This window comes from Onychomys torridus, chromosome 19 (assembly GCF_903995425.1).
Source record: "Onychomys torridus chromosome 19, mOncTor1.1, whole genome shotgun sequence".
Classification (NCBI taxonomy): domain Eukaryota; kingdom Metazoa; phylum Chordata; class Mammalia; order Rodentia; family Cricetidae; genus Onychomys; species Onychomys torridus.
In genome coordinates, this window is record NC_050461.1 from 41303026 (window position 1) to 41327547 (window position 24522).

Below are 24522 nucleotides of genomic sequence, written 5' to 3' on the forward strand. Positions count from 1 at the left end.
TGGAAGAGCACATTTCTTATTTGAAACTGCCAGTGTGCAGGAAATGTGATCTCAGTAGGAGATGCATTTCCCTTCATGATGCCGGTGGTGCTCGGTTGGTAAAATGTCTGGCTGTTAGAGATTTGGTGGTGACTGTGCAGTGACTATGGTAGCTTGAGGAATCTTTGGAAGGTGCCATTGGCACATCCTGTGGTGTATGGACTGCAAAGTGTACTCCGAGGAGGTTGTGTTCTTCTAAATTTCATTTCAAGGGTACAGAATTCGTATTTAGAAATGTGTAAGAGAGACAGTTGGGTATCTCCCTATGTCTCATAGTCTATGAATTGTAAAGATGAGTGATCCTTAGTTCCATTCTGACTCGACCTCTATTACATTAAGACCTTGGATTTGGAGCTAGGGAGGTGGCTCCTTGGATAAAGTGATTGCCGCAGAAGCCTGATGATCTGAGTTCAAGCCTCAGAGCCCCGGTAAAGAAAGGTAGAAGGAGAGAACTCACTCCACAGACTTACTTCCATACATGCACAGTGGCATGTATGTGCCCACACGTATACAATAATAATAAAATAGATAAAAATTAAAGACCTTACACATTGATCATTGGTTCTCTGGCTTTGTCCACTAAAGAACAGTTATTATGTAAATTTTAACTTCTACGGTATATGCTGAGTATTCATAGTTCCAAACTATTCCTTAAATTTAAAACCACTATTTATAAAGGTTAATAAGGCTCATATACTGCTGGGGTAAAATTTGTTATAGTATATACTTTTTGGTGCTAAGGGTTGATTGTTTTGAAAAACATTATTCATTTGTGTGTGCGTGGGGATGGGGTGTCCATACCACAGCAGGCCTGTAGAGGTCAGAGGACAACTTTTGGGTGTCCACCCTGCTCATTCAGGGCATCGAAGTCAGGTTGCATTACTTGTTGATTACTTGTTGAGCTATGTTGCTGACCCAATGTACTGCTTTTTTAAGAAAGACATATCAACCGGTCGAGTCATTCTGTTTGTAGTTTCTTTCTAGGCAGTAGATACACATGTGCATTTCAGTCGACTGCAGTACTGTTTATAATGGGAAAAATGGGAAATTCCATAAAAATCCAACTTGGGCATGAGTTAGGATGTTGTTGCCTAGAGTGTTTAGAAGTGATCACCAGTTCTAAGGTTGTTACTATTTTATTTAAAACCTATGTTCTCAGTCAAGGGACTCTAGAAATAGCCGTGAACTGTTTCTTTCCTGGGATCGCACAGCTGCGTAGATTACACAGAATCACTGAGGAGATAATTAAGTTAGAGTACATGATGAAGTAGATACGTGTTCCCAAAAAGTGATATTGATGTGTGTGTGTGTGTGTGTGTGTGTGTGTGTGTGTGAGTTCGTATAAATATTATCAACATGGAAGATGCCATTGATATATTATTAAATGGTTGTGACACAGGAAGTTACTGATGTGAAAAGTATCTTTTAAAAGATGGCTGGTGGGAGCTGGGCTATGGCTCAGTGGTTAAGAGCACTTGTTGCTATTGCAGGGGACCCGCATTCATTCCCAGCACCCATATGATGGCTCACAATTCAATCCCAGGGTAGGCAACGCTCTCTTCTGACCCCTGAGGACACCAGGCACACACATAGAACACATACATACATGCAGGCAAAACACTCATACACATAAAATAACAAAACAAATAAATCTACAATAATCTGCTGGCCATGGTGGCACACCTGTTGTCTTATCACTTGGGAGGCTGGGACAGGAGGAATTTTAGTTGGAGCCAGCCTGGGCTACATTATGAGATTCTGCTGAGAGAGAGAGAGAGAGAGAGAGAGAGAGAGAGAGAGAGAGAGAGAGAGAGAGAGAGCTGTGAAATACACACCCCAATTGTCTTCGTATTTGCGATAATTCCTTTTCTAACTGTCCACATGTGTTTTCCACAGCTGCTTAATGAACCTGTATTGTTGAGTTCTTAGTATTTTTAAAACTCTTAAATTGCCTGTAGTGTTTTATGACGATGTCTCTCTCCCCACTTTAGTGGCACCGACTTCAAAAAATGATGAAAATTTAGCCGCTGCATAGCTGAGATATGAATCACATTCCTTTGGCTGGATTATGTTGCAAAAGCTGGCAGATAAATTTGGATTTAAATGAGCCTGTGACTCGTCTTGCTTTCTGGAAGGCATGTTCTCAATTTTTGTTTAGGGCAAATGCTTAGTATACAGTGGCATTATCTCAGGATACTCCGAAGTTTACGAATTATCAAGAGACTTTTAGAAGTTTAGATTAAACAGTAGGAATGAACTATGCAGTAAATACATTTAAAGATTCTCATTAGATTCCTTCCTTCCTTCTTTCCTCCCTTCCTCCCTCCCTCCCTCCCTCCCTTCTTTCTTCCTGTCTTTTTTTTTTCAGTTTTTAAGAAGGAATATTTATTTGCTAGGCACCTGTTGCTTGCCTGTAACCCCAGCATTTGGGAGCCGGAGAGAGGAGGATCCGGAGTTCAAGACCAGCCTTAGTTACATAAAAAAGAAAATCACACTATTTTGGAGCCAGCCTGGGCAGTTTAGTGAAATCCTAGGTCAAGGAAACATCCCTGCCTCCTACAAAAGAATATTTTCCTATTGGAGAATTAAAAACCTGAAATAAAATTGAGAATTTTATGCATGCATATGATGTTCTTTGATCAAATCTACTCCCAATTCCCTCCCCTGCAATTCTGCACCTCTCCATACCAATTTCACGCGCTCTTAAATTTTTTATTTTTTTCGTGTGTGTGTGTGTGTGTGTGTGTGTGTGTGTGTGTTGTTTTGATTTGATTTTTTGGAAACAGGATGTGGTGGCTACTTTCATGTGAACTTGACATAGGCTAGAGTCTTTTTTTTTTTTTTTTCCTAGACAGGGTTTCTCTGTGTAGTTTTGGAGCCTGTCCTGGAACTCACTTTGTAGACCAGGCTGGCCTTGAACTCACATATATTCACCTGCCTCTGACTCCCAAGTGCTGGGATTAAAGATGTGCACTACCACTGCCAGGCAGCTAGTCATGCCTCTATAAGATCCAGCTATAGGTCATTTTCTTCATTAGTGATTGATGGAGAAGGGTCCATTGTCAGTGGTGCCATCCCTGGACTAATAGTCCTGGGTTCTATAAGAGAGCAGGCTGAACAAGCCATGATGAGAAAGCCCGTATGCAGCACCCCACCATGGCCTCTGCATCAGCTCCTGCCTCCAGGTTCCTGCCCTGTTTGAGTTATTTCCTTGACTTCCTTCAATGATATGGAAGTCTAAGCCAAATAAACCCTTTCCCCTCCAACTTGCTTTTGGTCATGGTGTTTCATCACAGCAATAGTAACCCTAATTAAGACATAAAGTCTTAATTTGTAACCCTGGCTGGCCTGGAATTCACTGTGTAAACCAGGCTGGCCTCAAACTCACAGATATTCACCTCCCTCTGCCTCCTGAGCTGGGATTAAAGGCATGCACCACCCCACCACACCCAGCCTCTATTTTTTTAAAGCAGATCTTTGAAAATTTCATACAACATGTTTTGGTCATATTCACTCTCTTCTCAAACTTCTCCCAGATCTACCCTTCCTTCCCTATCCACCCAAATTTGTATCCTTTTTAAAAATTCATTGAATCCAGTTTGTGTTTCCTGTATACTCTTGAGTGGCTATCCACTGGATGGCTTGGTTGACCTACCAGGGATGTGGTGGTCTGAATTACAATGGCCCCCATAGGCTCATATGTTTGAATACTTGGTCCCCAGTTGATGAAACTGTGCCCATGTCAACAACACACATCCATTCAGGACTTTACTCATTCCTTACAACTAAGTTATCAAGAGTGGATACTGAAATAGTATAAAGAGCAAGAGCCACACACTGATTTGTGGTTGCAGTACATTGGCCTAGAAAGGAACTTGAGGGTTGTGGCTGTCGGTCACTTTGTAGAGTGCTGGCCTACATGCATGAGGCCCTGAGTTCAGTCCTCAGGGATACATACACTAGTTGTGGTGGTCCACACCTGTAATCCCAGTGCTCAGAAAGTGGGGGTACAGGAGGATCAGAAGTTCATGGGCATCAGAAGTTGTACTGCATGAAACCCTGTCCTTAAAATCAGCAAACCAACCAACCAACCAATCAAACAAAAAAACCCATCCCTTCACCCAATAAAAAACAAAACAGAAAATAGAGTCAGACTAGAAAGTACTTGTCTACTGGGTTAGGATTTGGGGTTGCTGACAGTCTACCGCTGAAGCACTGTGATAAGCTTGTCATCAGTGGTTGTAATATTGACAGTATAATCTGTGCAAGGTGGGAAGCTTAAGAGGTTTATGGAGATTTTAAGACAGTAGATTGATAATTTCTAGGGGAACTACATTACTGCTGGAGTGTGTGGCCTATGGACTTCTCTTTGGAACCTCATGGAATATGAAATAATAGGCTGAACATGGACACATGCATACACACACACACACACACACACACACACACACACACAATCTCAACACTCAGGAGGCAGAGGTCAGCAGTTCTCTGTGAATTCCAGGCTTCATAGTGAGCTCCAAGTGAGCTAGTGCTACAAAATGAGAGATCCCCGTCTCAGCAAAGAAATAAGGATAACAACGTGGTTCTGGTTGCATATGAAATCGAAGACCATCCTCACTGCTTTTAGATTTGGTCAGTGGCTAACATTTATTAAAGTCTGTGATGTTGGATAAATCATCATCTCTACTTGGTCACAGGGATGTTGAGAGTTTTAGCCTGGAGAAGGGCAGACTCTTGGCCCTAGACAGCGTGTGTCAGTGAGCCACAAGTGAGATGCAAATATGAGAGGTCCTGTTTTAAAACTAAAAGTGTCAGTGGTGAAGAGTGTTTGATGCTCTTCCAGAGGACCCTACTTCGGTTACCAGCACTCATGTTGGGCAGCTCACAACTGCCTGTAACTCTGGCTCTAGAGTGTCTAACACCCTCTCTGGCACAGGTGACATACATGTACACATACATGTAAATCAAAAGAACCATAAGAAAACCATTCAACAAAAACAAAAAAGTCAAACTAAAGAAACTCAATTATGACAGTGTTATCATTTTTCCTTTACCCCGTGATTTTTTTTTTTTTTTTTTTAAGACAGGCACACTGTGTAGCCCTGGCTGTCCTGAAGTTCTCTATGTTGGCCTTGAACTCACAGAGATCTGCCTGCCTCTGCCTCCCAAGCGATAGTGCTGGGACTAAAAGTGTTCGCCACCACCTCCTGGGTTCTTATCTAATCCTGGGTTCTAATTGTTGAGGAAATTAGAGCCCGTGCTAAGCCATGCTTGTGATGTGTAGCTACCCAGCTTCGTACTGCGGGCAGACACAGTGGCGAGAGGTTAGCCCTCACAGCTGCTCTTTCGCTGGGGGCACTCAAAAGCCGCAGAGAAGTCATCAGTTACACTAGTCTTTTTTACCCATTTCAGTAGGGCCTACCCAGGTGTCTTTGCACATGCCTCTTTTCTTCATCTCTGTCTGGTTCCCTGTCATTCTGATCAAGCCTTCATTGAGTGAAAGTCTTGGTTGTCTCCCCCCACTCCCCTGCCACACACACACACACACACACACACACACACACACACCTTTTCTTTCTTTCTCTCTTTCTTTCTTTCTTTCTTTCTTTCTTTCTTTCTTTCTTTCTTTCTTTCTTTCTTTTTTTTTGGTTTTTCAAGATAGGGTTTCTCTGTGTAGCTTTGCGCCTTTCCTGGAACTCGCTTTGGAGACCAGGCTGGCCTCGAACTCACAGAGATCCACCTGGCTCTGCCTCCCGAGTGCTGGGATTAAAGGCGTGTGCCACCACCGCCCCGATTCTTTCTGTATTTATTTGAGAAAAGGCCTTGCTTTATATCTAAGTCTGATCCTCCTGTCTCAGCCTCCCAAGTGCCGGTGTGACTGTGGTGCACACCGCGCCCTGCTTAGTCACCCTGTACCGTATCACTGCCTGTGAGTTCTCTGTATTCCCCTTCTCACTCTCTGGTACTTTGCTGGCATTATGCACGTGTTGATAGCCTTCCCAGTAGAGTTGAACTCCATGTGAGTGAGGAACCAGTACACCTCTGGCACCAAGCCCGGTGCCTCTTTGTTTACAGCTGAGTCATAAGTACGTACCACAGCTTGGAAGTACAGGAGCTGGGATTTGAACTCAGGTTCAGATCGGACTGGGGAAACCCTGAGTCTGACCTCTGCCTAGTCAGTCTTCTTGTTGACAAGGCACTTTATCCTGTAGCTGCTGGGAAGGTCGTCATTTTCTGCCCATACCTGTTCCTGGATTTGCCCTGTGTTAACTGCATGTATATGTCCTTTCTGTCTCTTACTTGCTACCTACTGAGGGTGACTGTGGGCTGAAATCTGGGGCTGCTTTGGTTCCCTGGTGGCATCGTAGCCCACATAAGAGATAGGACCTGCTGCTCCTTGGCTTGCCTTCAGTTTTAGCTCTGTTCTGTCATTCTCTTCCGGGAGTTGACAAAGAGGAAAATACTGGAGGACAGACAGTCCTTGGGGTGGAAGATGAGAGACGGATACTCTCCTCTGACGTGAATGCTCTTTCTCTCTTTCTCTGATGGCTGTTCAAGGCTTTTAACTGGCTGGCAAAAAAAGGGGTAGGATTTCAGATGCACTGACATTTGGCACAGGGTAGGCCCTGATCTGATGCCCAGAGAGGTAACTGTTCTGTGGAAAGAGCTGTTTGAGATATGTGGGGGAGGGCAGAGGAGTCCTTGAAACAAAAAGAAAGCAGATTTCTTTACTGATGGTCAAACCATGCTATGTTATATAGCAAGCTTACTGAAAATGTGCCGGGTGATGTCTAGGGTAAATTGTAGTTACCTAACAAGGTCCAGTGGGAGGGGAAGGATGAGGAGGTTGGCTTTCTCTTTTGATCTTTTGGAATGTTTTCTTTAGACAACACAGTGGTTAAACTGGGTTTAGGGAATGGGTGGTCTGCATTAAAGTTATTTGTTTGTTTGCTGTTGTTGATTTCATTTAAAGTAGTATCTGTGAAGGACTTTTCTCCATGGTTTAAGGGACTGTGAAAAACAGTTCATTGCTCCTCCTGAAGCTTTCCTTAATTGGAATACCTGTGCTTTGAAGGGAGGCCTTTCAGCCGGCTTGTTTTTTTCCAGGAGCCCTTGGGACTTGCCGTAGGGGACAGACAGGGACCCTGCTGGAAATTCAACTCTGTTAGAGGACACAATCCTTGTCCCTGGCAAAAGTCTTGCCTGTGTTATCACCTCATGAGACTGAGGAGGAGAGATCCTAAGACTTGTTTGTGCCAACAGGATTTTCACGAATTGGGTCTGTGGCTGGGAAGGCTGTAGTGGAGATCAGTTCATGACTTGGAAATTGTGACTGGCTGGGAACTAATCTAGCCAAGGCAGTGTGCTCATTATATGGACAGGCCAGAAAACTCAATTTGATTGAACCTTATTTGAACCCAGAAGTTTGAATTAGATGCTGATATGATGGTTTTCCTGGGAACAAGGCAACATGCATGGTCATGTAGGCAGTTGTAAACACTGGTTAAAATTTAATCTAAAGTAATGGAGAACGGGATGCAGGTGGCTCGATTCCCTCTGCTCGTGAACTGTGTGGAGGAATAAGCACTTACTTTGTTACTGTTTTGATAGTTATTGTTTTAGGTCAGAACTGCTTAATAAGAGCTACACTAGATTCAGTAGTTGAAAAGTGAGCCAGTGTGAATTTTTGTGTATGTATGTGTACGTGTGTGCGAGTGCATAGGGACCAAAGGACAGCCTCGTCTGCTGTTTCTCAGGAACTGTCAACATTTTCTGGCTGGCTCCAGGTAGTCTGGCAGGCCATTACGTACCAGGGATCCACCTGTTCCTATCTCCTTAGTTTTAGAATTGTAAACATACCACCATACCTGGCGTTTTTGTTTTTCTTAGGCTTTTGAGGTCAAAACTCAGGTCAAAACTCTTGGAAGGCAAGCACTTGACTGCGCTGCAGTATAATGTAGATTAACTCTTGAGATGGTAGCTCGCCCACCCAGCCGTGGAAACTGGTTTCTTTTCTTCCCCGCTTCGCTTCCTCCACTCTCAGGCTGACATTAGTTAGGGCTTCCTCGGAGTCCTCTGCTTTTTGCGCTGGCGTCTTTGACTGCTCAAATCTCTAACGTTTGTTTCTGTACCACGGGGCCACTTGAGCAGAGGCTGGCTTGCATGGCGCGGCTCACGCTTGAGTTGTTCTTTCCTGCTCCTGTGCCAGCTGGGATTCGGGCTCCATGTGGTACAGCCTCTTATCAGTTTTGCAAACTCAAGGTCTGTTATATTATTATTATTTTTTAACATTTCTTTTAGTGTATGTGTGTGTGTGTGTGTGCCCGTGTGTGTGTGTGTGTGTGTGTGTGTACGTATGTGTTTCAGAAGACAGCTCGTGGGAATGGTTTTCTCCTCTTTATCCCTAGAACCATGTGGGTTCTAGGGATAGAAATCTGGCGATCAGATTTGGGGATGGTAAGGGTCTTTATCAGCTGAGCCATCTTGTCAGCCAGGAAATCTAATTTCATACATATATATGAAGTTATATAGTATATACATATATATACACACAGAATATAAATATATATGTGTATATATAATGTGTATATGAAGTCACTTCTGACAAAGCTGCGTAGCTCCATGACACAGCAAACACAAGAGTAGCCTGTCATGTATGGGTATTTTCACATGAACCTTCTTTTTTTGTTTTTTTTCTATGAGACAGGGTTTCTCTGTGTAGCTTTGCGCCTTTCCTGGACTAGCTCTGTAGACCAGGCTGGCCTCGAACTCACAGAGATCCACCTGCCTCTGCCTCTCGAGTGCTGGGATTACAGGCCTGCGCCACCACCGCCCAGCCACATGAACCTTCTTTTGGTGTGCAGCTGACTAGGAATTCTTATTTGTTCAGTTCAATCATTTATAACCTATCTTGTATTACAACATCCCCCCCCCCCCTCCCACCTCCCATCCCCCGCCCCCCCCCAAAGAATAAGGGCCTGGGATGGGTGTGATGCCTCATGCCTTTCATTCCAGCACTCAGGAGGCAGAGGCAGGTGGATCTCCTTAAATTTGAAAGCTGCCTGGTCTACATTGTGAGTGTGAGGTCAGCCAGGGTCACCCAGAAAGACTCTTAAAAGAAAAAAGAGGCAGGAGACCTTTATAGCAGAGAAACCTAGTTTAAAAATAGGAGGACTTGGTATATCTTAAGTGACGGAGCTGGAATGGACCTCCTTACTTGCTGCCCTTTCAGACGTCATATCAATGCCCTGCATGTAATTTAAAACGTTTTGTTTTTCTTACTACGATTTTGCGCTACAATATTTATGTGAAGGAAATTATAGCGGAGATATATTTTTTGAGACTGATAGACCCCCATCAAGGCCACCTGTGAATCACATCATTTCTAGTTAATTCTGTAATGACATAGATGTATGGTTGTGCTTTTATTTGGGACACTGACGGGGCTCTGAGCTCCAGCCTGTGTGTCAGAGTTGCCCTCCTGGATTCTGACTCAGGAATTCCCACAAGCCCCGAGGGTTTTTCCTTCCTAGTGATTTGGCTGAGCCCTGAGAGACCCAGCCTTAAAGAGAGAGTGGCTGGAATTCCCGGGAGCGAGGAAAGTGAGTCAAACGTTGTTTATTTTTACTTAGAAACATTTCCTGGTAAACAGTTTTAAAAGGTAATGGTTTTCATAATATTGGACTTTTACTTATTTATTTACTTATTTGATGCCTCATATAATTTGGAGTTTGGGCTGTGCTGAGAGGAGGTAGAACATGGCAAAGTGGGTCACCAGGTGGTGATGAATGCTGCTTTGAGTGCCCGTGGCATTTGAACTAGAATGTCCCTTCCAAATACTGAGTGTCCGGGTGCAGTTTCTTCATGGGCTCCTGAGTCACGCCGTAGAGTAGTTCACCTCTTCCTTCTGGAAGCCTCACAACTTGCCTGGAACTCCTTCCTTTTGCCCGAGTGCCTGCGCATTGAGTGCTCTGGTCACTTCCTTGTGAAAACTCAATATTATACTTTCTCCTTTTCAGACAGAATCTCACTATTTAGTGCTGGTTTTCTCAGAACTCGCTTTGTAGACCAGGTTGGCTTCAAACTCACAGAGACCCTTCCGCCTCTGCCTTCCCAGTTCTGGGACTTTGGGTTGGACACCTCCATACCTGGTTGTCTGGCTGGCTCACTCCCTCACCCCTTCTCCTTAGCTTTTTTTTTTTTTTTTTTTTTTTGAGACAGAGTTTCATGTAGCCTGCATTGTCCAAATACTGAGATGACAGATATACACTAATCTGCCTGGTTTATATAGTACTGGGGATTCTTACCCATGGCTTCATGTGTGCTAGGCAACTGAGCTACATCTCCAACCCCTTAGTATATTTATATTTTTATCTATACATCTATATATTGTAACAACTAATCTTAAAAGGTCTTACTAACTAAAAAACAACAACAAAAAAAAAAATAAAAACAAACAAACAAAAAAACCCTGGAAGCCAGGTATTAGGGAGAATTCCGAAAGATCAGAGAAGCAGAACAAGCCACAGCCAACCTCACTTTGACAACTTCTCTGCGGATCCTGCTTCCTCAAACTGGAAGCTTCTGAGTCCTCACCTGGAAGGGATCTCAGCTGAACTGCTGCTAAAAGCCTAAAAGCTTAAAAAGCCTCTAGTTCCTGGTCCTCATGCCTTATACCATGCTTCCTGCCATCACTTCCTGGGACTAAAGGTGTGTGTGTCTTTTCCAAGCAAGACGTGAGCTCTCAAATGCTGGGATTAAAGGTGTGAGTCACCATGTCCCGCTGTTTCCAGTGCGGCCTTGAATTCACAGAGATCTGGATGGGTCTCTGCCTCCAGAATGCTAAGATTAAAGGTATGCGTTACCATTGCCTGACTTCTACGCCTAATATAGCGGCTGGTTTTCTCCTCTGACCTCCAGATAAACTTTATTGAGTAGCACAAATAAAACATCACCACAATCTATACTTTCTAACACATTATTTCCCAAAGTGATATTTGTTATTGTTGATGGGGAAAAGAATTCCTCACACTCATGCTATTTTTCCGATTTTCTTTATGATCCCTGCTTTTTACAAGTCTAAGTAACTGATGTTTAGCACGTCTGTTTACTATATCTGCTCCCTTTGAAATGAAGCTGCCTTTCATTCTTTTAAAACCAGTGAATTTTAAAAAAGGGGGCGATTTGTATGTCAAACGAGGATTATAACAGTTATAAGGGGACAGGAGAGATGGCTCAGTGGTTAAGAGTATTGACTGTCCTTCTAGAGGACCTGGGTTTGATTTCTATCACCCATGTGGTGGCGCACAACGACCTGTCTGTCACTCCAGACCCAGTGAACCCAATACCCACTTCTGGTCTCTTCGTGGGCATGGCATGGACATAGTGCACAGATACACATGCAGGCAAAACCACCTATACACACAGGATAAAATAAAGAGGAGGAAGAGAGGGAAGAGATGGGATTAAATGGATCATGACCATGGTAGCATGTTCCTTAGAGATTTACAAGAACATCCCAGGGGGCTTGTAATATCTTTATGTTTAGAGAACCCAATGGAACTAAGCCAAACCAAACCCCAAATTTCTTGTGGACCTCTGCAGGAATAGCACTGAGTTGGACTTTTTAACCTCTTTGAAAGCTTCGGAAGGAAGGAATGTCAGCTCCTCTCTGTGAAGGCAACCTTCAAGGTCCTTTAAGATAGTAATTACTTTGTCATGTGCCTCTGTGTGGAATTTGAACACATACCCCCACATTTGATGGAAGCCATTTCCTGGGCAGTTTCACATGGATAAGCTGAAGGGTACCCTGGATAGGGCCTGAGTGACTTGATGCCAATGTATGTTGGAACATCGAATGTTGTGCAGCCATTGGCTGCATTAGAGTAGGGTGAGTTTTAACAACCCATTTAGGAACAACCATATTTAGATTTACTTAAAACAAGAGACCACAAAATAGAACCAATAAAATCTATCCCAAACAGACTTAAAAGCAAACTTAGATTCCAAGTTATACAGGATCCAGTTTTCAGTGAATTGTTGTATAGCCTTGTGTGAAATGATACTGTCTTTGGGAATTTACAGTGTAAATATTGACTCAGAACTGAGAGGATGTTGCTGAATTCAATTAGTCTGGAAGATTCCCAGCCTTACCCTCAGAGCCTAGCTTACAGTAAGCTCGTGAATCCAGCTCTGAGTGTGTTCTTTTTTTTTTTTTTTTTTTTAATGTCTCTGAGGAGTTTCTGCAAGGTGTTTAAGGCAGTGGTTCTCAGCCTGTGGGTCACATATCAGATTCCCCGCATATCAGATATTTGCATTATGCTTTATAACAGTAGTAAAATTACAGTTTTGAAGTAGCAACGAAATTAATTTTATCGTTGAGGGTCACCATAACATGAGGAGCTGTATTGCAGGGTTGCAGCATTAGGAAGTTCAAGAACCACTAGTGTAGAGGATGGCACACAGCAGAATATAAACATAGAAAGGCATCCAAGTTCATTTTTGCCAAGCTCTGGGGAAAGGGATCTCAGTTGAGCAAGCCGAGGAGAGCAAGCTAGTGAGCAGCATTCTTCCATGGCGCTGCTTCAGTTCCGGCCTCCCTGTTTCTGCTGTGCGTTCCTGCCCTGGTGGCCCTTCACGATGTCAGCTGAAATAAACCCTCCCCTCCCCAGGTTGCTTTTGACCATGGTGACTACCAAAGCAACAGAAGCAAACTAGAACCGAAGGTCTTTGTTTTCAGATGTGCTCAACCCTCAATGACTGAGCCTCCGTCTCAATACTGTTCATGGAGAAAACTCATAGTAGATTATCTTCACTTACATACGCATTTTCAAGAGACACGCGCTGTTCAAAGTTAATATAGAGATTTGGAGACCACACACATGTGAGTGCTTCCTCTCTGACTCAGAATGAGAGGTGGGCAGATCCTATCCTGGAACTCCTGGCATCAAACTCGAGTTGCTCAGAGAGAGTGAAACGGCTGTGTGTGCGTGAGTGCGTGCGTGCGTGTGTGTGTGTGTGTGTGTGTGTGTGTGTGCATGAGTTCATGTATGTGTGTGTATGTGAGTGTGCATGAGTTCGTGTGTGTATGTGTGTGTGCATGAGTTCGTGTGTGTGTGTGTGTGTGTGCATGAGTTCGTGTGTGTGTGTGTATGTGAGTGTGCATGAGTTCGTGTGTGTGTGTGTGTGTGTGTGTGTGTGTGTGTGTGTGTGTGTGTGTGAGTGCACAAGCCCATACGTATACTGAACCCAGAGGAGGTCATCAGGTGTCCTTTCTGTCACTCTCTGCTTTCTTCTTTGAGAAAAGGTATCTGTGAATACGGGGCTTGGCTGACAGCTAGAAAACCCTAACAACCCTCTTGTCTCCACCCCAAAAGTGCTATAGTTCCACAAGCCATGTTTGCTTGGGATTTGAATTCAGATCCTCAGGCAACCACTCTTCCCCACTGAGGTATCTTCCCAGCACCCAAAGGCATATATATTTAAACGAAGCACACAAGGAGGTCTGAAAATATCTTGTCTTCCTAACTGCACATCCTTAAACTTGCCCCTCCTGCCACCCCAATCTTTGGTTGCAGGAGGCTAGGTTGTTATGTGAAGACTACCAGGGTCCTCTTCTGCCTAACCAGTGGACTTATTCTTCCTCTCCCACCCTTTCATTTTGAAGTTTCACCCTTCATACATCAGGATGTATCAGAAAGTTGCTATTTGTTGTTTTTTAATTTTTGACTCTTTTGCAGGGCCCACCACCCAGCTTCCACAGAAATACACATGGAGGCTTATTCTTACTTATAAATGTGTGGCTTTAGCTTGGCTTGTTTCTTGCCAGCTTTTCTTAAATTATCCTGTCTACATTTTGCCTCTAGGCTTTTACCTTTCTCTACTTCTGTATATCTTTTCTTTCCTTCTTATTCCATGTCTGGCTGTATAGGTGGGTGCTCTCCCCCTCCTTTTTCTTGATCCTTCCTCCTTTTCTCATTCTTGAATCCTCTCTTCCCAGATTTCTCCTCCTATTTATTCTCTCTGCCTGCCAGCCTTGCCTATCCTTTCTCCTGCCTTGCTATTGGCTGTTCAGCTCTTTATTAGACCATCAGGTATTTTAGACCAGCAATGCAACACAGCTTTACAGAGTTAAACAAATGCAACGTAAATGAATGCAGCACATCTTTGCCTCATTAAAGAAATGTTCCACAGCATATACAAATGTAACACATCTTAGAATAATATTCTATACCAGGCTGACGTTAGAGATGATGGGGATTTTAGGCGATGGTAAGGGAATGGCTTAAGTATGGTCAGTTGGTAACCACAAGCAGAAGGTCTCAGCATATGTGAGGCCTCAGTGTAAATGTCACATTCATGGAATGAGCTTTATTTTAATTAATTAATATGAAGATCCAAAGTTGATGTTGGTTGTATTACTTGATCAATCCCTCCTTTATTTATTGAGGCAGGGTCTCTTGCTGAACCTGAAATTTGCCAATTTCTGCTGGTCTAGTTAGTCAGTTCGTCTTGGGCATCCTCTTTCTGTGTCCTGAGTACTGGGATTACAGATGGCCATTATGCCTGTCCATTTTACTTAGACTCTGGGGATTGAACTCAAATTTTCATTTTTTAATATCTGTTTCCTAAAATGGGGTCTTATGTGTCTAGGCTGGCTTCAAACTCATGGTCTGTAGTTGGAGAGCTTCTCTCCAGGTGCCACCAAGCCCTGGTAGTCCAACAACCCACTTGTAAAATAAACACATAGACATTTATATTATTTAAACTGCTTGGCCATTAGCTCAAGCCTACCATTGTCTAGCTCTTACTCTTATATTTAGCCCATTTCTATTAATCTATACTTTGCCACGTGGCTCGTGGCTTACCAGTACCTTCTCTCTTTCTTGTCATGGCGGCAGCTGGCAGTATCTCTCCCCTCCCCCAGCCTTCACTTTCCAGAATTCTTCTCCTCCTTGTCCCGCCTACCCTATCCTTCTTGCCTGACTACTGGCCAATCAGCACTTTATTTATTTTAACCAATCAGATCAACACATTTGACATACAGAACATCCCACAGCCCATGGTCCTCCTATTTCAGCCTCATGAATGCTAACTAAGCTCAAAGCATTGTCCACTAGGCCTGGCTTGTATACAACTTTAAAATAAATTTCAGTGGTATTGTCTTAGGGTTTCTGTTGCTTTGATGAAACAACATGACCAAAGAGCAATTTGGCTCCCACTTCCAGATCATGGTCCATCATTGGAGGAAGTCACGACAGGAACTCAAAAGAGCAGGATCCAGGCGGCAGGAGCTGATGCAGAGGCCATGGAGGATGCTGCTTACTGGCTTGATTCCCCCTGGCCCACTCAGCTTACTTTTTTTATAACACCTAGAACCACCTGCCCAAGGATGGCACCACCCACCATAGGCTGGGCTCTCCCTCAATGATCTCAAGATGAGGAAATGCCTTGGTAAGATCCAGCTGTAAGGCATTTTCTCAACTGAGGCTCCTTCCTCTCTGATGACTCTAGTTTGTGACAAGTTGATACACAAAACCACCCAGTACAGGTATTTGTATCCCCCCCCCACACACCGCCATGTATTTTAGAAGATAGGATATACTTTAGGACAAAGCAGATAAATTGAGAAAACCGTTTATTCATGCAACACAAAGCAAGAGTTCTTTGTGAAGATAACAAAGAAAGAATTCTAATCTCATTTTAAAGTGAGAATAATCATCTTGGGCAACTAAAAGAAAAATCTGTAGGCAAAAAGAGCCCGTAAAACCATTTCAGCTCAACTTTAATTGAAGACTAGGAGTGTTTCACATGACGCTCTGCAGATAATGTCATCCTCCGTTACCGATTTCAGCTTCAGCAGAGACGACGGAGTAAATGCAAATTAAAAATAAACCGAGAGCAGATGTTGAAAAATACCTTTCATTTAGGGAATAATTAAGCAGTGGAAAGGTCATTGGAGTTTAGTCAATAAAGCTGGGATGTGCTGAAGTCATAATTATTCAGCTAACAGATGTTTTCTATCTGTGGTACTCTGCTGGGGAGCATTTGGGGATGGTAACAGGACGCTGTTGCTATCTTGTTGGATGGAAAGTTCCATCTTCTAAAGTCTTCTAATCAGGTCGACTAACTTGAGTGTCAACTGTGAGGGGCGCCATCACAGAAATTGTGGTTCATTAACGTAGAAGCAAAAAAGAGGACCCCCCCACACACCTTTAAAGCTCTTGTAAGCATTATGGGCTGTGTACTGCTGATACCTATATTTTTGGTTTGGCAAAATATATAGCATTTTGTTACCTTCATCTTGCTGTGTGTCAGGTGCTCAGATCCTTTACAGAGTGCCCAAGGTAGAAGAAAGAGTTTATTGTGACTCACGGTTCCAGAGGGCTAAAGTCCTGTGACTGTCATGTTGGGGTGTATGGCAGTGGATTGGTGTGATGCTGCAGCAGTAGCTGAAAGCTTATTTTATTTTATTTTATTTTTTTGGTAGTGGGGGAAGTAGGAGAGAGCTAATTTGGAATGACCTGTGCTTTAGAAACCTTAAAACCAGGCAGGCGGTATTGGCGCATACCTTTAATCCCGGCACTCGGGAGGCTGAGGCAGGCGGATCTCTGTGAGTTTGAGGCCAGCCTGGTCTCCAAAGCGAGTTTCAGGAAAGGCACAAAACTATACAGAGAAACCCTGTCTCAAAAAAACAAAACAAACAAACAAAAAAAAGAAATCTTAAAACCATGCCCAGTGTCACATCTCCTCCAACAAGGCCACACCTCCTAATCCTTCCCAAACAGTTCCACCAAGTGGGTACCAAGCATTTTAACAATACAAGCCTATGGGTGATCATTCTTATTCAAACCACCACAAGAATCTTGACTTTTTTTTTTTTTTAGCTGAGGATGGAACCCAGGGCCTTGCGTTTGCTAGGCGAGTGCTCTACCACTGAGCTAAATCCCCAACCCGCCTTTTTTTTTCTTGTAGATTGTGGAGCACATTGATGACATCATTGAGAGAGTTAGAGAGTGGTGGTTCCCCAGTTAAGAGCATGTACTACTTTTACAGAGGATCCAAGTTTTGTTCCCAGCACCCACATGGACTGGCTCAGAACCATCTGTAACTCCAGGTCTGTCTAGGAGATGTGATGTCTTCTGGCCCCCCCAGAGCAGCTGCACTTACCTGTGTACAAACCCACTTGCACACACACCTATGGACATAATTAAAGAATATTCTTAAGACTTCTAAAGTTTTGCATATTTTATTTCTTTCATATTTCCTGAGGTTTTAGATTGACCATGGAATAAGTGTTAGGTGATTTGAAAGATTGAAGACACTGGAAGGTGAGGCAGTGAGGGGTTTTTGAGGCTTAATATTTTGAGTGTGTCACTGACCCCAGGGTCATAGGAAGCTGTTTTGTGGATAAAATGTATTTAATCTCAGGCTGAGGAGATGGGTCACTTAGTATGAGGACTGAAGTTTAGATCCCTAGTACCTATGTAAAATCTAGGGACAGTAGCATGTGCATCTGTGACCCCCATGCCAGGGTGGAGGGCAGTCTCAATGGCCAGTTAGTCTACCTCGAATCAGTGACCTGTAGGGTTAGTAAAGACCCTATCTAAAAGTACTTGGTTGAGAGTAACAGAGGAAGCCATTTGACAATGACCTCTGGCTTCTCTCTCTCTCTTTCTTTCTCACACAGACACACAAAGATACATCAATATTTTAGTTAAGCTAATTGTAGGGGTGAGGAGAGAAGAGCTTGTCAATAAATATTATATATATATATATTTGGTGGGGTGGTGGTTTCATAACAGTATTTTTCTGTGTAGCCCTGGATGTCCTACAATTCACTCTATAGACCAGGCTGGCCTTAAACTCAGAGATCCTCCTGCCTCTGCCTCCCTAGTGCTGGGATTAAAGGCATGTGCCACCACTGTCTGACTATATATAGTATTTTAATACTCTTGTTTATGCATATTTTTTGAAAAGTATCCACAAGTGTGATACACATTCTTTTTAAAAAAAGTTTTATCATATTATTTATTTATTTAATTATTTAGTGTGTGTGTGTGTGTGTGTGTGTGTGTGTGTTTGTGTGTGTGTGTTTGTATGTGTGCAAACACGTGTGCCACATTACAAAAGTGGAGGTCAGAAGGCAACTTTTGGGAGTTCTTTCTCTCCTGTGTGTGGATCTAGGGGATCAAACTCAGGTTGTCAGGCTGGGTGCCATGTACCTTTACTCATTGGGCTATCTCTCTGGTCTCTGGTTATAGTATTCAGGGAGATCTATGATCCATCAGAAAGTGAAGTTTTGGATGGGGCAGCATGATGTGTAGCTAGGGTTCTGTGTTCTCGGTTCTTCTGTCTTTTCTGATGGAGATCAAAATGGCAATCCAGTACTCAGCTGTAAGTTCACTGACTCACAGCCTTGTTGCTACTCCAAGTCCAGCGACTTACTTTATAGTCTCTGTGGTTCCAGAGCCACTCAGTCAATGGATTGCTCAGATAAGGGTGAGTAGACACCAAGTTTGAAGGACAGAATTTGTGATATTGTTTGACCCAGTTTTGCATATAATGAATTTTTATTTGTTGACGAATCACTCCCTTTTGCTAAAAGTGGCAAATAATCAGACATAAATTACTAATTAACAGCCTGGTTCAGGTTTTAGTTATTTACGTTTTAATTAGTGGAACTTGTGCTGCATCAAGCTCTATAGAGTGGGTATCAAAATACTTATTTTTCTGATGTCAAAGGAAATACCTTCATAAAAATATTGACTTACTTGTCATATGGTCTTTCATAGGGCTCATTCTTCCCACTCTCTCCTGCCACTGGGGAGGTGAGGCAGTGTGTCCTTGCATCTCATTTCATATCTAGACTGGATCTTCCAGTTGACGTCTCATGGTTATGCATTTCTGGCCAAGGCCTGTTGTTGAGATGTTGCTTCTTCCCCATCTCAGTTTTACTTTCTTGTTTCTCTGATTGAATACCCTGACAAAGCAATGTCAGGGAGGAAGGGCTTCTTTTGGCATACACTTCCAGAGGTATACAGTCCATGATAGGAAGCCATGACGGCAGGGGTAGGGGGCTCAGCGCGCACACTGAATTCATATTCAGGATATAGAGTGTGACTGGGAAGTGGGGCCCGGCTAGGGACAAAGCCCACTTCTAGTGACCTACTTCCTTCCCCCAGTGAAGCTCTCCCTCCTGAAGGTTCCACGATCTTCCTAAAGAGCACCACACACTGGGGACCAAATGTTCTAGCACGTGAGTCAATAGGGATCATTTCACGTTCCAAGCACGATGCTCCCTTTGTCACTCATTGTCATTTTTTTCAGTGACATTTGTGTCTGGCCTCACTGTTTTCTTCTAAAAGTTCCTCGGGTTTTATCCATTCCAATATAAACCTGGATGACCCTTCCAACAATGTGTTCTCTTCCTGGTCATCTTGTCTTTTATCCTGGTGGTTACATCCTTGGCTTGACCATCGTGCACTGTTTGATTTCATCATCTGAATTTTAGGTCTCTCATTTTCTGCTCCCCCGTGCCATATATTTCTAGCAGTCTCTGACCCCAGCGACACTGCCGACCCATTGACTCTTCCACTGTCAACATGCCCCCTTTGCACACGCTCCCTTGTCTATTCTATTCCATCATATCTGAGTTAGTCTCCTCCCCTGGTTACACTGAGTTCTTCATCTTCCTGGATGAACACCACGCAGGGGAAGGTGTTCGGATCACAACGGAGCCCTGGCCCATTGTCCAAATGCCAATCATCATCACAGTGGGACCTTGACGATACACGACTAAATGCCTTCCCACTCTCCTGGGTGCTCCTTTCATACAGTCTCCTCAAACAGTCACCACTTTTGTTCTGACTCTCAGCTGGTGACTTTGTCAACTATTGTCCTCAGGAAATGGAGGTCAACTGAAGAGGAGTCCATTTGATCCCACACCAAACTTTCGAGACAAAGTAAGATGGTGACTGAGAAATGATCTCTCTCTAATGCTTCATCTGTCCTTAATCAGGGCCAGCCAAAACCCAAGGCTAGCCCAACTCCGTGCGTGGTATCTTTGTCTCTTTTACTTGTTTAGTAGAGTTCTTCTCTTTTCTTCATCCCTACTGTCTCCTCATTAGTGGATTCCATCAGGACACAAACATGGTTCATTGTTTTTTCTTCATCTGCTCCTATCTGTCTTCTGCTATCTCTACCCTTCCCTGCTTCGCTTTAAGAAATGGTTTCTTAAGAGCTTTATGTACCAACAGTTGCAATTCCAGTGCTTTCATTCTGTCTTAGAATCACACAGATCCATGGGTCACCCCTACCAGGCTGCTAAGTTACTAGAGATCTCCATGTTGCAAAATCCAGGGGTCCTTTCTCCTGGGGTCATTTCTCTGTCACCATCTTACTTTTTCTCTCAATAGCATCACCTTAGACCCCTGTTTCTCTCTTCAGCTCATACTGCAGTTTGAATTGTCCTCTAAGTTTCATGTGTGGAAAACTTAAACCATAAATCCATGTGTTGACAGTATTTAGAGGTGGCGTCTTTGGAGGTGAGATGAACATGAGCATTCAGTCTTCACACAGTCTTCCATGTGTGATGTCATGGATTATCCAGGGTTGGATTGTATTACTGCATTCACTTTGCTACGGTGAGTTGTCATTGGCATGCCAGGTCTCTCTCATGATGTAGTGCCCTCCGCTGAGTAAGGATAGAACAAGCATTACCACATTCTCAGCAGATACTGGTGCTACACTCTTTTATATGGCTTTTGTACTGTGACTTATATAAACCTTTATGCTTTGTAAAGTATCCAGTCTCAATTAATCTCTTATAACAATGGAAAACGGACAAGACAGCTCACTAAAGCTAATCTCAACCCAGTGGTAATGTGATCCTTTTCATAACAGAAGTAGACCATGAACTCTATAGTGAGTCTCCATTGTGTTTCTTCTCTTTCTTTCTTTCTTTTTGTTTGTTTCTTTTGTGTTTTGTTTTTTTTGAGACAAGATTTCTCTGTGTAACAGCCCTGGCTGTCCTGGAACTCTATTCATAGATCATGCTAGCCTCAAACTCACAGAGATCCACCTGCTTCTGCCTCCCAGTGCTGGATCAAAGGTGTGCACCATCATGCCCTGCTCCCATTGTATTTCTAATAAAAGACTTTAAGTGATCTACAGAGCCCCATGATTCATAGGCTTTACCTGCCCTTCCTCTTTTGTGCCCCTTGTATGCGCAGGTTTCTCTCAGTCCAGGGATTTCTTTTTCCCTGTCTGCTCTTCCATCTTTATGACTAACTCCATCTTTGGAGGCTTGCCTGACTACCCCGTTAAAACACCAAACCTTCCCTAGTACAGCATCCTCCACCATGGTACCCTGACCCCTTTTTTCCCCATGCCAGTCACTGTGTCCCACTCTGGACGTGATGTGTCCCTATGCTGACCATGTCTGTTTGTGGGAATGCAGATGGCAGCAGGGAAGGTGTTCTGTCTGGTTGGGTCCCTGGTATGAAGAAGCCCTTGGCACCCAGTGTATGCTCATAATACATGTTGAATGAATACACAAATTGATATTTTTATTCATTTGAACAAGTAGCTAATCCTTGAGACAAATATCAGATAAATTGTTATAGTATTTTTATATACTGATTTTGTGGATGCTGGTGAAGGCTCACTTGATGCTTTTCTCCACAGTCAGACATGGGATAAGGACCAAGTCAGTGTGTTGGATGGAGGTCAATGGGTGCCAGCCATCCTGCCAACACTTCCTGTTAGTATACTTGGCATAATGATGCCCATTTGGCCAGGTGTGGTGATGCATGCTTTTAATCCCAGCATTTGTGAGGCAGAGGCAGGTGGGTCTCTGTGAGTTGAAGGCCAGCCTGGTCTGTATAGAGAGTTCTAGGCCAGCCTGTGAGATACTGTCTTAAAAAGGCAAAAGTACAAACAAACAAACAAAAACAAAACAAAACAAAAGATGCCTATTTAGTGAAATGATGGTAGTTTTTCTCCTAGGTAAGTCTTTGATCATTTTGAATCATGTTTTGTTCAGAACGGGGGATCTACTTTCATCTTCCACACACAGATCCAGCTCTCTCTGTAACAATTTGTAAGAGGCAACCTTTTCACCACTATGTGTTCTTGACAGCTTTGTCCTGCATAAGTTGACATTGGCTGTCAGGTTTGTGTCTGTGCCTTCTGTTCTGTTCTGTGTTCCATGTGTCTGCTGTTATATCTACACGGCACTGTAGAATAATCTATAGAGATCAAGTCTTGTAATACCCCCCAGCACTGTACTTTAAGATTGCTTTGGCTATTATTGGTCTTCTGTGCATCCATATAAATGGTAGGATTGCTTTTCTAATTATTTGTAAAGAATGTCATTGAGACTTTGATAGGGATTACATCATATCTGGAAATAGCTTATCACTAATATTGCCATTTGTTTTTCAGTATTGATTCTGCCAATTCATGAGCCATCTTGCCTTATCTTGTAGGGTCTTTTGTTGGTTGAGGCTGGAAGACAACCTCAGGGATTGTTCTTAAGGTGGTGTCCTGTGTTTTTGGAGATAAGCCTCTCATTAGCCAGGATCTCAACTAGTAGGCTAGCTGGCCAGTGAGCTTCAGGGATCCGCCTGCCTCTGCCTGGTGTTATTACTCTGCTGATATCTCTCCCTCCCTCCCCTTCCCTCTCCCTCCCTCCCCCTTCCTCCCTTCCCTTCCCTCTCCCTCCCTCCCCCCTTCGTCCCCCTCCCTCCCTCCCTCCTCCTCCCTCCTCCCCTCCCTCCTTCCCTCCCCCTCCCTCCCTCCTTCTCTCCCCAGCCCTCCCTCCCTCCTTCCCTCCTCCTCCCTCCCTCCCTCTCCTTTTGGTGAGCAAACTAAGGGTCTTAGGCAAGTACTCTTTTGACCGAGTCATTGCTCTAGCCTTCCTAGGTACTTAAAAAAAATCGTTATTAAAACATCTGTTTATTTTGTGCGTGTGTAAGTTTGTTATTGGGATATCGAAAAGCCCCTGAGCATGTTGTTTCTATGTTCTACTACTTTGCCGGCTGTGTTTATCAGTTCTGAGAGTCTCCTGGTGGAGTCTTCAAATATTGTAAACACTTAAGCAGTGCAGTGGAGGATAGTGTGAGGGAGAGGAGAAAAGAGCAAGATATTTGAAACAAAAAAGAAAGAAGGAGAAATCTCCCAAGCAGTGAATAAATTCAAATATAAAATGGCTTAGATGTAAGAGTCAGAAATGGAAAACCCACTATGGTCAAGTTAACATGCCACTGTAAGTGTAGCACAGAGGCAAACAAAAGAGGAGGAAATGAGACAGAGAAAAAGAAAAAAGAGGGAGAAAAAAAAAACCCAGGAAAAGAAAAAAAAAAAAAGACTGCTCCAAAATAGTATAGACAAAATTAGGTAAATATGTATATATATATATATATATATATAGAGAGAGAGAGAGAGAGAGAGAGAGAGAGAGAGACAGAGAGAGAGAGAGAGAGAGAGAGAGACAGAGAGAGAGAGAGACAGAGAGAGAGACAGAGAGAGAGAGAGAGAGAGAGAGAGAGAGACAGAGACAGAGAGAGACAGAGAGAGACAGAGAGAGACAGAGAGAGAAGGATAAAAATTGGCACATGCCTTTAATCCCAGCACTGGGGAGGCAGAGGCAGGTGGATCTCTGCGAGTTCGAGGCCAGCCTGGTCTACAGAGCCAGTTGCAGGATAGCCAGGACTATTATATAGAGAAACCTTGTCTTGGAAAAAAAATTGAAAACATGAAATTCTTAAAATAGATGTAGTAATGTAAAAATACTTCAGAAAGTAGTGAAAAGAAAAAGGCTTCCATCTCAAAAGTCAAAAAGGAAATTAAGGTTCACAGAAAAGAATGAAGTGTTGGAACCATGAGAGAGCTTGGAAACCGGAGGGTAAGCTCTGTGCTCAGGGTTGTGGTGGCCATGGCCAGCTGAGCCTGGGGACTGTTTCTTATGATGTCTGCTGGTGCTGTGTGTGCGGTGGACAAGTGTCTGGTGGCAGAGGGTACCTTCTTCACCTTGGTAGCTTGCCTTCTTAGGAACTCAACACTTTTCTGCTATCCACAGGGTCTGCAGTATTTGTGCAGGGTGAGTTCTTTCCCTGTCTCCACGCCATCCAGATTGTACCTCCTGGGTGGCTGGACTTCTAGCTGAGGGCTGTCTCCTAATTTTTATTAAGTATGAAGAGAAGAAACTATACCACTCCCACTCTATAGGTGTAGGACCCAACTTTGTACTTTTTTTTTTTTTAGCCCCCTGTGTGTTTAGTTCCTTCAAGGAAACATTTGTTGTATATTAAGAGTGATATTTTATAGCAAAATGAAGTTAAACAACCCATTTATTTATTTATTTATTTATTTATTTATTTATTTATTTATGTATTATCCATCCATCTATCTATCTATCTATCTATCTATCTATCTATTTATTTATGCTATTTTGAGACAGGGTTTCTCTGTGTAGCC

The 24522-nt window shown here is 43.3% G+C and overlaps 1 protein-coding gene across 3 annotated transcripts in view; it reads left to right on the top strand.

The window, feature by feature from the left end:
• Utrn (utrophin) overlaps positions 1-24522 on the top strand; it is a 495948-nt gene that overhangs the window by 8032 nt on the left and 463394 nt on the right. The gene's annotated exons all lie outside the window — the stretch shown is intronic.